Genomic DNA, 16,930 nt, shown 5'->3' with positions numbered 1-16,930 from the left:
GGTGTGCAAACAAACTGTAGTTCAGGTTTCCTCATGGAGGAGTGGGTGGTGCTGGGGATTATAAACACAGCTCTTAGGGGTGCCAGTACTGGGCTCGGGTTTGCTGCTCCTTGAGAGAAAAACTGCCATCAACAGAAGGGAGTATGTTAGCACCTGTTTGGGGGTCGCAGTGGTTTCTACTTTGCACCTGTCAGCTTCCCCAGTCTAGTTATTCCTAAAATGAGAGATGATGCAATGACAGCAGTCGCCCTCGAAGTGTTTCCCAGACCAGCAGCAGCCCCATGACTTGGGAACTTTTTAGAAATGCATATTTTCAGCCCCAGCACCGACCGGACTTACTGCCTCAGCTGTCTCCCCAACCATTTTAACAAGACTCTAGGTTAACTCTGATGTGTGCTCAGGTGTGACAGCCAGGATGCCCATGGCACACAAGATGATTTTAAGTGGTCTGTGGTCACCATTGGAAAATACTGATTCACTTGGAGGGGGAAAGTAATTGCTTTTTCAAATGTGTTTCAGTCACTCTGATTACACCAGGAGAAAATCACATTTACTGCCCGTGTATGTGACTGCGCCGGTGCTTGGATATTTTCTTTTACAAGGAAGACAGAGCAGCCCCAGGCACAGAGCCTTTGACAGAGATACCCACCTATGACCCACTAACACTTTATTTTTATTGTATTTATTTTATGGTGACTTAATATTTGTGATAAAGGAAGGTGATGATGTAAAATTTAAATTAAAAGTAAATTCAGGGGCACCTGGGGGGCTCAGTTGGTTGAGTGTCTGCCTTGGGCTCAGGTCATAATCTCAGGGTCCTGGGATCGAGCTCCACATCAGGCTCCCTGCTCAGCAGGGAGGTCTGTCCAGACCCCCCACCCCACCCCGCCCGTCCTCCCTCTGCTCCTCCCCCTACTCATGCACAAGCGCATGTGCTAGAGCTGTCTCTGTCAAATAAACAAAAATCTTTAAAAAGAGGGGGGGGGGAACAGCCCCAGTAGCTCAGTGGTTTAGTGCCGCCTTCATCCCAGGGTCTGATCCTGGAGACCTAGGATAGAGTCCCACCTGCAGGGAGCCTGCTTCTCCCTCTGCTTATGTCTGCGTCTCTCTCTCTCTCTCTGTGTCTCTCATGAATAAATAAAATCTTAAAAAAAAAAGAATCCTGAGGGTGGTAGTAAATTGTCTGACATTCAGAAGACATCATGCTAGAACACGTTCTTGGGTGAGTTGGAGAAAGGCTCTTCAGACTTATGCGGGTGAGGAAGTAACTAAGTAAGTTAACTAAAACAGAAATACAAAATATCAGCACCATGAAAAAGTCACATTATACCCGGAAAAGAGAAAAACTAAACCAAGCCACAGTTGGAGCTGAACTGTGCTGTTTTCTAATGGAAGTTAATCAGAGAAGTGCCTGTTCTTGGAAATTTGGCTCCTATATCCCCCTCCCAGCATGAGGCTGGGCAATGACATTTAGCTTGACATTCAGGGCTTAAGCTCAACGGGCAGTTATCCTCATACTTTTTAACCAGACATCCTTTTTGATTACTGGTCAAGTTATCTATGAAATGTCTCTTCTTTAAAAAAAAAAAAGATTTTATTTTTTTATTTGACACAGGGCAGAGGAGAGGAAGAAGCAGGCTCCCCCCCTGAGCAGGAAGCCCAATGAGGGGCTCAATCCCAGGACCCTGAGACCATGACCTGATCTGAAGGCAGATGCTCAACTGACTGAGCCACCCAGGCATCCCCTGAAATGTCTCTTCTAAGAAGGAATTTTTGATCTGACTTTCTCAGGAACGATCTTCTTTATGTCAAATCTGAAATAAAACCTCTGCACGTATTCACGAGCAATTCCCTGAGAGGCTGCCCTGGGAGCCAGTTAGATGCTATGACAGTGGGCCTGTGTCACCGGCAAAGATTTAAAGGATGATAGAAATTACTGTTGGCAACGGGAGTGTGACACACAGACCTTATTATCCACAGTCTTTAGGGGAAGGGGGAGCCGGGAATATGGATGACAGGACCTTAAAAAATGGACACATCCCCAGGGGCGCCTGGGTGGCTCAGCGGCTGAGCGTCTGCCTTGGGCTCAGGTCCTGACCCCCGGGTCCTGGGATCGAGTCCTGCCTCCAGCTCCCTGCATGGAGCCTGCTTCTCCCTCTGCCTGTGTCTCTGCCTCTCTCTGTGTGTCTCTTATGAATTACATAAATAAAATCTCTTAAAAAAAAAAAAGGAGGGGACACGTGGATGGCTCAGTGGTTGAGCATCTGCCTGCTGCCCAGGGCGTGACCCCAGGGTCCCGGGATCGAGTCCCAAGTCGAGCTCCCTGCATGGAGCCTGCTTCTCCCCCTGCCTGGGTCTCTGCCTCTCTCTCTGGATCTCTCATGAATCCTTACAAATAACGGATATACCCCACTTCTGGAAAGATAGCGGAGGAGGAGGCTCCAGAGCCCATCCTGCTGCACAGACACGCTGAGAAGCAGCCAGGTGAGTGCCGCTCACCCTGAAAGCAGCTCGCCTGGGTCACCTGTAGGGAGAGGCCCGTCCAGGAGCGGAGGAGCGGCAGGGACAGGTGGGGGGCAAGCCCGCAGCAGGACCCCCCGCGGGAGGAGTGCCACGGGCTCAAGCTCCAGGCCGCAGCCCGCGGCCCCGACGCCACCCCGGCCCGGGGGGCCCCGCCTGGGAGACGGGCTCCCGGCACGCTCGGCTGCGAGGCCAGCGCCGCTTACCTGGCAAGTTTGCTAAGTCTGGGCACTTGGAACGTCCCCGGGCCCAGCGCGGGGTCAGCAGCGGCGAGCCGGCCGGTGGGGAGCGTCCGGGGGCCGACACCCAGGAGCGCGGCCCCGCCCAGCACCCACGGGCGGACGCGGCCCCGGGACCTGCCCCGCGCGGGGCGCCGCCTGCACCCGCCCCTCCCGCCGCTGTGCTCCGCGCTGGCCCAAGCCCGGGACCGCGCCCGCCCCCACCCCACCCCCCCACCCCCCGGCCTCGGGCACAGCCCCACCCCCACCCCCACCTGCACCCCCAGCCCCGGCTCCGGCAGGACCTACCCCCTCCCCGCCCCGTCCGGTCTGCACCGCCCCGCGCCCGCCCCCCCCCCCGCACCCACCCCCCCATGCACCCCGCGCTCCGGCAGGACCTACCCCCTCCCCACCCCCGTCCGGCCTGCACCGCCCCGCGCCCACCCCCGGGCTCCGGCAGGGCTGCCGGGTCCGACCTGCACCGCCCAGCTCCCGACCCCCGCCCCCGCGCCCACCCCCACGCCCATCCTTACCCCTGGGGCTCCGGCACGGCCGCCCCGTCTGACCTGCACCGCCCAGCTCCCACCCCACCGCGCCCACCCCCACCCACATCCTCACCCCCATCCCCACCATCCCCACCCCCACCCCCGGCTCAGGCAGGGCCGCCTGCGGTCCCAGCGGCCCGGCTCCCCGTCGGCTACGAAACAAATCTCCAAGAGTTAGAAAAGGACTGAAACCGTACCCTGCGCCTCCCGACCGCGGGGGTGTGGAGCTAGAGAGCAAGCCCCGGAGTAACGGGGACACCACGGACAGGGGGAGGGTGCACGACAGGCTGCTCAACGATGAACCGGCCAAAAAAAAAGACATCAACGAGGAAATAAACCATTAAAAGCAGAATTACTGTAAGATTCGGGAATTCCACTACTGGGCTTTTACCTAAAGAAAATGCAAACACCGATTTGAAGAGACACACGCTCCCCTCTCTTCATTGTAGCCCTATTGACAATAGGCAAGCTGTGGAGCAGCCCAACTGTCCGTAGATGGATGCAGATCTAGGTATAGACGGATACAGATGATACAGTTTTCTACGTATCTATGGCTATAGCTATCTATATAGCTAGATATATGTGATGGAATATTATTCAGCCATAAAAGAGGATGAGATCCTGCCATTTGTAACAACATGGTTGGATCTAGAGGATATTGTGCTGAGTAAAAGAAGTCAGTCATAGACAGATACTGTACGATTTCACTCATATGTGGAATTTAAGAAACAAAACAAAGGGGGATCCCCGGGTGGCTCAGCGGTTTGGCACCTGCCTTTGGCCGGGGTCGTGATCCTGGAGTCCTGGGATTGAATACGAATCCGGCTCCCTGTGTGGGGCCTGCTTCTCCCTCTGCCTGTGTCTCTGCTTCTCTCTCTCTGCGTCTCTCATGAATAAGTAAATAAAATCTTTTAAAAAAAAGTAAAAGAAAGAAACAGACCAACCAAGAAACATACTTTAAAAAAATTTTTTTTATTTATTTGAGAGAGAGGCCAGGACTGGAGGAGGGGCAGATGGAGAGAGAGGGGCAGACTTCCTGCTAAGCAGGGAGCCTGACTCAGGGCCCGACCCCAGGACCCCAGAATCATGATTTGAGCCGAAGGCATCGTCCAACTGACTGAGCCACCCAGGTGCCCCAGGAAACAAACTCTTAACTACAGCAAACAAACTTGTGGTTACCAGGTGAGAGGAGGGTGGGGGAATGGGTGAAAGAAGTTATGGGGATTAAAGAGTACACTTAATCTTGATGAGCACTGGGTGCTGCATAGAATTGTTGAATCTATACACCTGAAATTAATATAATGCCAAATGTTCATTATACTTCAATAAAAAAAGAAAAGAAAATGGACATATCGCTTGACCAGCAATTCCATTCTAAGAATTTGTTCAAAGGGAATAGCTAGACATGAGCTCTAAGACATTTGTACAAGGATGTATCACTATTATTTTTCAAAGAAAAAAATGTAAAACGGGATGCCTGAGTGGCTCAGGTGGTTAAGCATCTGCCTGTGGCTCAGGTCATGATCCCGGGGTCCTGGGATCCAGCCCCGCATCAGGCTCCTTGCTCAGCAGGGAGTCTGCTTCTCCCTCTACCCCACCCCCAGCTCATGCTCTCTTTCTCTCTCAAATAAATAAAATCTAAAAAAAAAAAAAAAAAAAAAAAAAAAGAGGGACACCTGGGTGGCTCAGTGGTTGAGAATCTGCCTTTGGCTCAGGATGTGATCCTGGAGTTCCAGGATCGAGTCCTGCATCCAGCTCCCCCATCGGGCTCCTGCATGGAGCCTGTTTCTCCTCCCTCTGCCTAGGTCTCTGTCTCTCAGAAATAAATAAATAAAATCTTTTTTTTAAAAAAAAATTTAAAATAATAGAGAGAAAGAAAAAATGTAAAACTATATAAACATCCAAAAGCTGAGCTTGGTCAAAACAAATTTGGTGAGTTGTTGAGGAAAATATTAGGTAGTCATTATAACAAAGGAAATTTCCAGCAATAATCTATTTTTACTGTGAATAAACTGCAAAATAATATATGCAGGGAGGTAATAGACTTGGGTTCCACCAGCCAGTGTTGAGTTTAGATTATTTCCTTCATCCACCAAATACTTTAGAGTATCTGTAAGCGCCAGGCGCTATCCCAGGATCTGAGTTCATAGTGATGAGCTGAAATGAGCATCTCTGAGCTGCCTCTGTACAAAGTGCTATGAAGGACACAGTCAGGATGTGGTGGGTGCATGTGTAAGGGGAAGGGCTCACCTTGAAACACTCTGCTAAGCGCACCCAGTAAGAGTGACGCCCACCAGAAGCCAGCACGCAGTAGGCACACAATAGCCTCCACTGGCAGACTTTCTTCGGGGGTCCGAGAATCAGAGACCTCATTTATTTTATTTATTTTTTATTTTTATTTTTCAGAGACCTCATTTAAAGCGGCGGGGAGAAGTCCTTGCAGGGGCACGCTCATGCATGTCCTGCTCCTTGCAGCCTGTATAACCAGCAGGAAGAAGGAAGATAATTCTTTTTTTTTTTTTTTTTTAAGATTTTATTTGAGAGACACACACAGAGAGGCAGAGACACAGGCAGAGGGAGAAGCAGGCTCCCTGCTGGGAGCCGGATGCGGGACTCGATCCCAGGACCCTGGGATCACAGACTGAGCCAAAGCAAACGCTCAGCCGCTGAGCCAGCCACCCAGGTGCCCAAGGAAGATCAGCCTTATCTTGACAAAGGAGAACACTTTTCACATAGGAATTTCATAGCCTGCTTTTAAGAAAAAGAAGGAAGCTCCCTCCCTGCCCCAGCTGCCAGTGGCAGCCAGTGAGGAAACAGCCTCCAACTCTTGTTCTTCTCCAATGAACTTTTGTTCAAACAAGTCTCCCTGATTTTCTCCTAAAAGCTAACAGAAGCTGACCTTCCCTTCCCTTTGTCTCTGGACTTGCCTGTGGTCTGCCGTAGTTTCTAATTCTTCTGTTGTTCCTATCTGTGCTTATTTTGCCGGTAAAACACCTGGCTATTTTAAGTTGACAGGGGCAAATGTCCCCATTTCCGCTCCACCCAGGGAAGCAGCTGCCTCACAGGGCAGAACCAGAAACCACTCGCCCTCCTGGCCTGCCTGGACACTCAGGGACACTCAGGGACACCTCCTGCATCTCCAGGGACACTTCTTCCTGTATGGAGACCTCTCTCCCAGTGGCCCTGGTTCCTCTCCCCAGAAGGCTGCTTATGTCTCAGTAAATCATAGGGATGTAGGGTGGGAGGTGGGCAGTGGCCTCTGCAGAACTACTCTCCAGAAGCCATCTCATCCTGTGGAGTCAAGCTCCCTGGTAATAATCTGCCTCTAAGTATTTGTAGTCCTTTGAAAAATATTTCCACATTTCCCAATAATCCCTTCTGAGAGGGTCAAGTAAATGTCTGAACTTGTGAACTGAAGAGCTACCAGTGGGGCATAATCTCTGGGAGCCTCTTCTCCTTTGAAAAAAACTTTAAGTTTTAGTGTCAAAAGCTTGGTGCTCTCTCAGGGTGGGGCTCTCAGGGTGGCGTCCCCACATGGACGCAGCATGGAGTGGCGAGGAAGGTGGCTTTCCCCAGTCCTCATCTCAGAGAATCAAAAATGAGCTGGATATCACTTTACAGTCTTTAGGATCGCAATAATAATAATAATAATAATAATAATAATAATAATAACAGATTGATTGCAAGTGTTGGTGAAGATGGGAAATCAGAACCCCCATACGCTGCTGGTGCAAATGCAAAATTGGTGCAACCACTTGGGAAACCAGTCTGACAATTCCTCAGCATTGGACATCGAGCTGCCATGTGACCTGGCAGTACTACTTCTTGGGGTACCCCTGGGAGAACTGACAATATGTCCACACAAATGCTTACTCAGGAATGTTCATGGTGCATAATAGCCAAAAGACAGAAAGAACCCAGCGTCCATCAGCTGATGAATAAACAAAACTGGCACATCCATACACTGGAGTATTGTTCTGCCACAAAAAAGAAGTACTGATACAAGCTACCGTGTGGATGAAGCTTGAAAATCCTATGCTGGGGAAAACACGACAGTCACCAAAGGCCACATATCAGAGGATTCCATTTATATTAAATATCCAGAACTGGTGAATCTACAGAGACAAGAAAGTGGATTAGTTATGGCCAAGGGCTGTGGGGGGAGTGGGAGGATTTGGGGATGATGGCTGAGAAAGTGCTGGTTTCTTTCTAGGATGATGGAAATGTCCCAAAATTGGTTGTGGCAATGCACTGAATTAAATGAGTGAATTGTATGGTATATAAATTCTATGTCAATAAAGCTGCTACCAGAAGTAGGAGAAGAAGGGGGGGAGGAGACGGAGAAGCACAAAGGTATTAAAAAAAAAAAAAGAGCTGGAGAGGGCGGCTGGGTGGACTTTGGCTCCAGTTGTGACCTCGTGATCCCAGGATCCTGGAATCAAGCCCAACGTTGAGGCTCCCTCTCCCTCTGCAAGCTACTCCCCTTGCTTGTGTGCTCTCTCTCTCTCTTATCAAAATAAATGAAATCTTAAAAAAAATAAATAAAAAAGACCTGGGGTGGATTAAGTAGTAACCACTGCAGGGCACTTTTAGTGAAGCCTATCCGAAAGAATATTTTTGTTCACCTACAGATAACCTTTTGTAAGGGCCACAATTTCTGTATAGCTCAGAAGAGTTCCAGAAATATAGCTATTAATATTAACAACTTATATTGAAAAAACACCTGCCACACACCACCATTCTACACACTTTACACTTACTGACTCAAAACCATGAAGTAGATTTACTATCATAATAGCGCAGGTGGGACGGTGACTTAGGTCAGGCTTAGCACTTTCTATGAAGAGCTAGATGGTAAGTATTTAGGCTTGGTGGGTCAAGAGGCAAAATTAAGGATATTATGTACACATTTACAGAGGAAAGAAAACAAATTCCCAAAATAAATTATATTGATGAGATTTAAAAGATCATAATAATCAAGCACAATTTTTGGTAATACTGGTTTACTAATAGAAGAAAGGAATTCTTTGGCAGGAATAATATTTTGCTTATTGAGGTTCAAAATCAGGTTTCCAATCATCAAAATTGATCACAAGTGTTCAATTATATATTTTTAAAGATTTTGTTTATTTATTCACGAGAGACACACACACAGAGGCAGACACAGGCAGAGGGAGAAGCAGGCTCCATGCAGGAAGCCGGACTCGGGACTCGATCCCGGGTCTCCAGGATCACACCCTGGGCTGAAGGCGGTGCTACCACTGGGCCAATGGGGCTGCCCAAGTGTTTAATTATTAATGCTGATTTATAATGAAATTTTATGTATTTCATTTTGAAAATGTCTGTCCATGCAGATAGGTGCTGTCAAATGCTTACATCAGCCCATGAACATGTAATTTTAATTAAGTATATTCATTGCTCAGAAGGCAGTTATAGAATTCCATTAAATTCTTCTATTGGTGGTTACCTTTTAGCATGTCATTATACTGCAAATTAATTATTTCCAATTAAAATTTATAATAATAATAATAATTGAAATTTAGGAAGATACTCTTCTCAGCTATGTAGTAAAACAGATTTTGGAATATAGAAATTTTCTTCACACTTGTAATGAAGTCTGAAAAACACTACTGGAACCCGTAGTTTAAGTTCAAAAAATATATTGGCTGTAAATTTGTATGGGGAGGAAGATCTTTTCATTTTAACTTTTTTTTTTAAAGATTTTATTTATTCATGAGAGACACAGGGAGGCTGCAGGGAGCCTAATGTGGGACTAGATCCCAGGATCACAACCTGAACCGAAGGCAGATGCTCAACCACTGAGCCACCCAGGCGTCCCTCATTTTAGCTTTTGACCACACGGAGACGTATAGAAAGCAGCTATACATTACTTGTAAATTATACAACATTAGTTGTTAAAATGACTTTGCCACGTAAAAATTTGCATGTACATGCCACTTTGCATCGTAATGAGAAGCTGAGTTTATTAGGAATCATTATTAGGTTTTTAGCAAAAGATAACTTCAAAAGCCATTCTTGTTTGATAATAGTGGTTGAGAGTGGTTCTTCGGGCTCAGAAAGATTTTAATCTCAGCCCTGCACTCACCAACTTGCAATAAAACTTTACAACTGCCCCTCCATCAAACTGCTTTCTAGTAGGGTGAGTCAGGATACGACTAGGACTAGCTTCCATACCTCATAAAAAAGCAAGGCGTCTGGCCGGCTTAGTTGAAAGAGCATGCAGCTCTTGATCTTGACCTTGTGAATTCGAGCCCCAGGTTGAGGGTAGAAATTACTTAAAAATTTTTAAATAGTCTTGAAAGAGAAATTCACAGAACCAATGATGGTTAAGTCAACTGACAGTGAATGAAGCTCACTATTGTCATTGAACCGTTGTTCACTATTGGTTCCTTAACACCTGATATATTGAAATATTTTCCACAGAATACTCATGAGTAATACACGGAATTGCCATAGCTTTATTTATTTATTTACTTATTTACTTATTTACTTTTGAGTAACTTCTACCCCCAAAGGGGGGTTAAACTCACAACCCCAAGATGGAGAGTTGCATGCTCTTCTGAGCCAGCCAGGCGCCCCTAATTACCATAAGCTTTATTTTTTTTATTTTTTATTTTTTTAAAGATTGTATTTATTTACTCATGAGAAACAGAGAGGCAGAGACACAGGCAGAGGGAGAAGCAGGCTCCATGCAGGGACCCCGACGTGGAACTCGATCCCAGGACTCCAGGATCAGGCCCTGGGCTGAAGGCAGCACTAAACCGCTGAGCCACCCGGGCTGCCCTACCATAAGCTTTAAATGCCTAATGTTTTCATGGTTTGTGAATGAATCCAACTATAGCTTTTCCTGCCCTGTATTTATTTCTACCACCTTCAGTTGTAACATATCTTAGGAGATTCTACTTCAGCTTACACTGAAGTAGTGCTTTCTCATAGTTGTTTAGTCACTTCCAACTTCTCACTGACTCCTTGAATAAACAACAACGGAGTAGTATGGGTAACATATATCAATACCCAGGGAAATCAAGAGCCAGGGAAAGCCACTCAAAGGTATTTGTTAATTGCCTATTGATGCTCTTCCCAGTGTTCTCAGCTCTGTTCTTGCTGAAAACAGTGTTAAATAGGTATCTTTCCTCTGGACACACTTCTTTTTCTTTCCTTTTTTTAAAAAGATTTATTTATTATTCATGAGATACAGAGAGAGAGAGAGAGACAGGCAGAGGGAGAAGCAGGCTCCTTGCAGGGAGCCCGATGTGGGACTCAGATCCTGGGATCGTGCCCTGAGCTGAAGGCAGACGCTCAACCACTGAGCCACCCAGGCGTCCTCAATCAAACACAATTTAATTAACTTTCCTTGCTTGGCTAACAAATGCGCCACTTGGAAACTTGCTTTGATTGTGGCTTCATTTTCATTAATTTTATGAACACACTCTGCTGCAATGAAATATTCCACTTAAAAGTTCCTATTTTTTCTGATGGTTACTTTCCTGTGAGTTGGGAATATTGCAATATGTCCTTAGTCTGGTAATAGTAACACAATCTATTGTTTTAGCCCACGTATCACATCACTGCATAATTAGTAATGCTTTGCCATCTAATTTGGTAACAAAATAATCCATACTGTGATTCAAAAGCATGATACTTGAAATCCATTTATCTTTTCTTGTTTTGATGTGATGGTATGTGTTGGTAATTTAAAAAAGAAAAAAAATGTCCTGGTAAGACCATACACATGGCATTTGAAACACTGTCGAGTTCCAGCTGCATCACTGTGATGTGTGTTGTGTGAGGAGCAATATGAAGTAATGAGATGGAATCTCTGTCTTGACTCCTGGACTGTCCCATGGTAGCACGAGAGCAGCCAGAGCCAATATGTGAACCAATGTGTGTGGCTGTGTGCCAATAAGACTTCATTTATGGACACTGAAATTTGGATTCCACATGATTTTCACATTTTATAAAATATATATATATATATATATTTTTTTAGTGATCAAAAAATGTAAAAATCACTCTTAGCTTGTAGGTCCTACAAAAACAGCCAGCTGGCTGAACTTGGCCCACAGGATGAAGTTTGACTATAGAGTGCAATCAGCCCCATAGGGTTAGGTCCTCCATCAGGGAAGGGACTGATTGACCCTGTCTGAAAGCATCCTGAAGATTGATGTAGGGAACAGTGTTCACTTTTAACCTCCCAAAAGGGCCCCAAGACTTGCCCTCCGTGAGAATGTCACAAACCACCATCTTCCAGAGCTCTCTCCAGGTACCAAGCTGAATAACACAACACATCCATTGTCTCCTTTAACCCAATCCTGAGAAGTCAGTTCTATGGGCAAGTTTTACAGACTACAGAGTTGGGTGTTAGAGAAATTTAGTAAAAAGGGGATATGTGACAGCCCTAGGACTACATTCCAGCTTTCAAAGGCCATGCTCTACTCATCATGCCACGCTGTTCCTATTTCATCTAGATACCTGTCTACGTCTGCCCCACATCTATGTCCCTATTCTCCAACCAGGCCCTCTCACAGAATCACTGGCAACTTCTCCCTCCACTATCAAGTTCCACTACGTCACTCAACATAGCTGGGCTTTCTGGTCTTGCCCTCCCTCTCTCATATGCTTCTGTAGCTCACATGTTCTCCTGACACATACTTTGGATGACTTGTGCCCTGGAAATCATAATACTCCGGCTGTGTAGACCCTGGACTCTTATCTCAATCATTCCATGAACCAGTAAACTTGGGAAATCTGCCCCTCTCTGATCTTCAGATTGCTTTTCTGCAAAATTGGAGTGGAGGATGGAACAACCCCATAATTTCCTGAGCTCCTCTCCAGTTTTAACTTTTCATGAGTCAACTGATTCTCTACCATGTTTTACTGCCCACGTGTTGCCACATCCCTTCATTATGCTGATAAACCCAGATAAACCCATTGACCCTGAACCTTGCTTCAAGGTGTGTGACGCAAGAGTCTATTAATAAACACGGCTTCTTGGATATGCCAACGTGTTGGCACATCCACACAAGGACACTTAAGAACAAATTAACTGAACAAAGAGACCAACTTGATCTTCAGCCAAATGCACAAGCCAAAGAGGGTAGAGGATGGGGAATAACAGAGGAGGGTGCAGCTGAAACGAAAGCCAATGCTACACCTATCTATGAAGCACCTGCCATGTGAGTGTTAGCAAAAGGGTGTAGAGGTGGAGAGAAGACCGATAATAAGACTGACATCTCTATCCTTGGGGAGTTCACAGTCTAGTGGGAGATAACCAAAGAGCTAATTTTAGAAACTGAGGCGGAAGAGAAATGCAGGAGTAATTACAATCAAGTTAGGGAAATTTTGATTGACCTGCTCTGTGGAAAAGTTGGCTGAGAAAGCTTATTTTATTGTGATGTCTATCAGTTGGAGAACAGAGAGCCTCGGAGGACATTAACGGTCCTAAAATTTCCTTATTCCTGAAGGTTAACTGGACTTAGTTCTTTGGATACAAGTGCAGTGTTGACCAGCAAGGGAGTGAGAAGGATGTCTCTCTCTCTCAATTTTTTTCTTTTGTATTATTTCCTTTATAAATTCTTGGCAGTAAAACTACTAATTCAAGGGGTAAAAATTTCAAGGCTTGTAGAAATTGCGGCCAAGTTATCTTCGTAAAGATTCACATTAACTTACACCCCTGAAGTTTTCCTCTCATTGAACAGCATGAAGCACTTTCATTTTTAAAAGTTGCACTTGGCTCCCTCTGCCTATGTCTCTGCCTCTCTCTCTCTCTGTGACTATCATAAATAAATAAAAATTTAAAAAAAATTTAAAAAAAAGTTGCACTTGGGCACCTGGGGGGCTCAGTCAGTTAAGTGTTCGAATCTTGATTTAAGCTCAGGTCATGATCTCAGGATCGTGAGATGGAGCTCCACGCTGGGTGTGGAGCCTACTTGGGATTCTCTCTCTCTCTCTCTACCCCTCTCGTTCCTTCCCCTCTCAAAAAGAAAAAAAAATTAGGCTTTCTTTCCTACTATGGTAGGTGAAAAATGATACCTCAGTATTTAAATTCTCATTGATTTAACCACTACGAGGGTGAACATACTCCATATATTTGTTAGGTTATTTGTAATTCTTGTTCATGATTTTTGTCTGTTTTTTTATGGCTAGTAGTATTTTATTGTGTGTATATACTACATGTCTTTTTAATAATAAATTTATTTTTTATTGGTGTTCAATCTACCAACATACAGAATAACACCTAGTGCTCATCCCGTCAAGTGCCCCCCTCAGTACCCATCACCCATTCACCCCCACCCCCACCCTCCTCCCCTTCCACCACCCCTAGTTCGTTTCCCAGAGTTAGGAGTCTTTATGTTCTGTCTCCCTTTCTGATATTTCCCACACATTTCTTCTCCCTTCCCTTATATTCCCTTTCACTATTATTTATATTCCCCAAATGAATGAGAACATACAATGTTTGTCCTTCTCCGTGTCTCTTTAAGGGAAGGGCTATTCATAGTATGAATATGAGCTTTTTATGTATTTTAGTATATGAGCTTTAGTGTAGTAAGTACATGAGCTTTCTATATATTTTATGGATTAAAGCTATTTACCTTGGTCAGCCCTTCATTGTCATCCAGCCTTTCCTGGTTCTAAGTCCAGACCCATCAGCTATCACTCATAGAAAAGTCCTCTAGCCAGTACCCTCCCATACTGGTGCCACCTGCCAAACAAAACCTTGATTCCGGGCCAACCTTGGCCTCCTTCTTGCTCTAATACCCGCTGCTGAGTTCTCCAGGGAAAAGGTTTTATATGAAGATTGCTGCCATCATAAGTCCACGGTTCTCAACCTCTGTCCGATACCACTCCATGTCCCCAGTCAGCTTCATCCCACATTCCTAAACCACTATATCAGATGTTCTCTCCTCCCCTCCTTTCAATCCCTCCACTCACCTGCCTTCTCTTTCTGGAGACTTTGTCTTCTTTTTTTTTTTCAATGAAGTGTAATGGATATAACATTTCACTTGTTTCAGGTGTACAATATAATGATTCGATATAGGTTACCCTCGTGAAATGATGACTACAATAAATTTAGTTCACATCCATCCCTGTGCATAGTTACAAAAATACACTTTTTTCTTGTGATTAGACCTTTTAAGATCTCTTCTCTTAGTAGTGTTCATAACAATGCCTCTCGTTATAAGGTGGTTCTCAACTTGTATCGTAGGAATTTGATAACTAATAATGAATTTGGTAAAGTTGCAGTCTACAGAATTGGTACACAGAAATCTGTAGTGTTTTTATACACTAATAATGGAATAGAAAGAAATTAAGAAAATAATTCCATTTCTAACAGCATTAAAAAGAATAAAATGACTAGGAATAAATTTAATCAAGGAAATAAAGGATCTACACTCTGAAACTATAAAACATTGATGAAAGAAATTAAAGATGACACAATTAAATGGAAAGATAGCCGATGCTTATAAACTGGAAGACTTAATATCACTAAATGTCCATACTATCCAAAGTAATCTACAGATTCAATGCAATCTCTATGAAAATACCAATAGTATTTTTCAACAAAAATAGAATAAAGAATTCTAAAATTTGTGTGGAACCGCAAAAGACCCTGAACAGCCAAAGAAAACAGGAAAAAGAAGAACAAAGCCAGAGTTACCACAATCCCAGATTTCAAAATGTGCTACAAAGCTGTAGTAATCAAGACAGTGTGGTACTGGCACAAAAACAGACACATAAATCAATGGAACAGAATACAGAGTCCAGAAATAAACCCGTGCTTATATAGCCATTTAGCCTATAACAAAGGAGGCAAGAATAAACAATAAGGTAGACAGTCTCTTCAATAAATGGTGCTGGGAAAACTTGACAGCTACATGCAAAAGAATGAAACTTGGACCACTTTCTTACACCATACACAAACATAAACACAAAATGGATTAAAAGACCTAAATGTGAGGCCTGAAACCATAAAACTTCTAATAGAAAATATTGGCAATAAACTTTCGGACGTCAGCCTCAGCAATATTTTTTTTAAGGATCTGCCTCCTTATGCAAGGGCAACAAAAGCAAAAACAGGAATTGAGAGTACATCAAATTAAAAGCTTTCACATAATGTAGGAAACCATCAACAAAATGAAAAGGTAACCTACTGAATAAGAAAAGAGATTCACAAATGATATATCTGATAAGGAGTTAATATCCAAAATATATAAAGAAGTCATGTAACTCATCACTAAAAAGAGAAAAATCATTCCGATTAAAAACTGGGCAGAGGACCTGCCCGAAGAGATATTTTGCCACAGAAGACATACAGATGGCCAACAGATACATGAAGAATGTTCAACATCACTAATCACCAGGGAGCTCCAAATAAAAAATACAGTAAGATATCACCTCACACCAGTCAGAATAAAAAAAAAAAGAAATAATAAATGTTGATGAGGCTCATAAATAAAAAGGGAACCCTTGTGGACTGTTGGTGGGAATGTAAATTGGTGTGGACACTACGCAAAATAGTATGGTGGTTCCTCAAAAAATTAAAAATAGAAATACCATCTGATCCAGTGAATCCACTTCTAGATATTTACCTAAAGACAGCGAAAATACTGATTCAAGAAGACATATGCGCCCTTATGTTTACTGCAGCGTTATTTACAATAGTCAAAATACAGAAGTGACGTAAGTATCTATCACTAGATGAATGGATAAAGAGAATGTGGTATATATACACAACAGAATATTACTCAGCCACAAAAAATAACGAGATCTTGCTGTTTGTGACAACATGGATGGACCCGGGAGGTATTATGCTAAGTGAAATAAGTCAGAGAAAATCAGACAGAGAAAGATGAATACCATACCATTTCATTTATTTGTGGAATCTAAAAAACAAATAAACAAAAAATAAACAGACTCATAAATACAGAGAGCTGGTGGTTGCCAGATGGGAGGGAGGGTGAGGGATGGGCAAAATAGGTGAAGGGGATTAAGAGGTACAAACTTCCAGTTATAAAATAAGTAAGTCACAGGGAATATTGTCAATAATACTGTAATAACACTGTATGGTGACAGATGGTAACTTGTACTTATCATGGTGAGCATCCCATAATGTATAGAAATGTTGAATCACTATGTTATACACCTGAAACTAATATAGTATTTATTGTATTTCAGCTGTAATTTTTTAAAAAGGTTTTTAAAAAAACAATATGAACATTTTCCCTCACTGTATTTATAGCATGGTTATAATGGGTATATGGTAGTCCATTAGGAGGAAAGTAAGCATTTGCCAATTTAGTTAGATAATTCTAGACATTTAGGTTGTTTCTAATTGCTCACTCTTGTAAATCCTTGATGAACATCTTTTTGCCCATAATGCTTTCCATATATTGAATTATTCCCTAAGAGAAGATTCTCCAAAAGTGAAATGAATGGGTCAATGGAAATCAAATTCTTATGGCTCTTAACAAGTGCTGACAGATGGTAAAGGGTTTTTTGATTTATTCACCCGCAGTCCCTCATGAGAAAGACCTTTCCACCATGTTCTCATTAGCATTAGGTTTTGTTAATTTCAGAAGTGGAAAAGAGTTTGGTTTGATTTATGCCCATCACTAGAGGCAGAGT

General features: G+C 43.9%; 1 protein-coding gene across 1 annotated transcript in view; it reads right to left on the bottom strand.

Annotated features, from left to right (window-relative positions):
- Positions 1–16,930, bottom strand: part of MUC13 (mucin 13, cell surface associated) — a 58,850-nt gene that overhangs the window by 27,476 nt on the left and 14,444 nt on the right. The gene's annotated exons all lie outside the window — the stretch shown is intronic.

Source organism: Nyctereutes procyonoides, unplaced genomic scaffold (genome assembly GCF_905146905.1).
Source record: "Nyctereutes procyonoides isolate TBG_1078 unplaced genomic scaffold, NYPRO_anot_genome, whole genome shotgun sequence".
NCBI lineage: Eukaryota > Metazoa > Chordata > Mammalia > Carnivora > Canidae > Nyctereutes > Nyctereutes procyonoides.
This window is presented reverse-complemented; position numbering and strand designations above follow the sequence as displayed.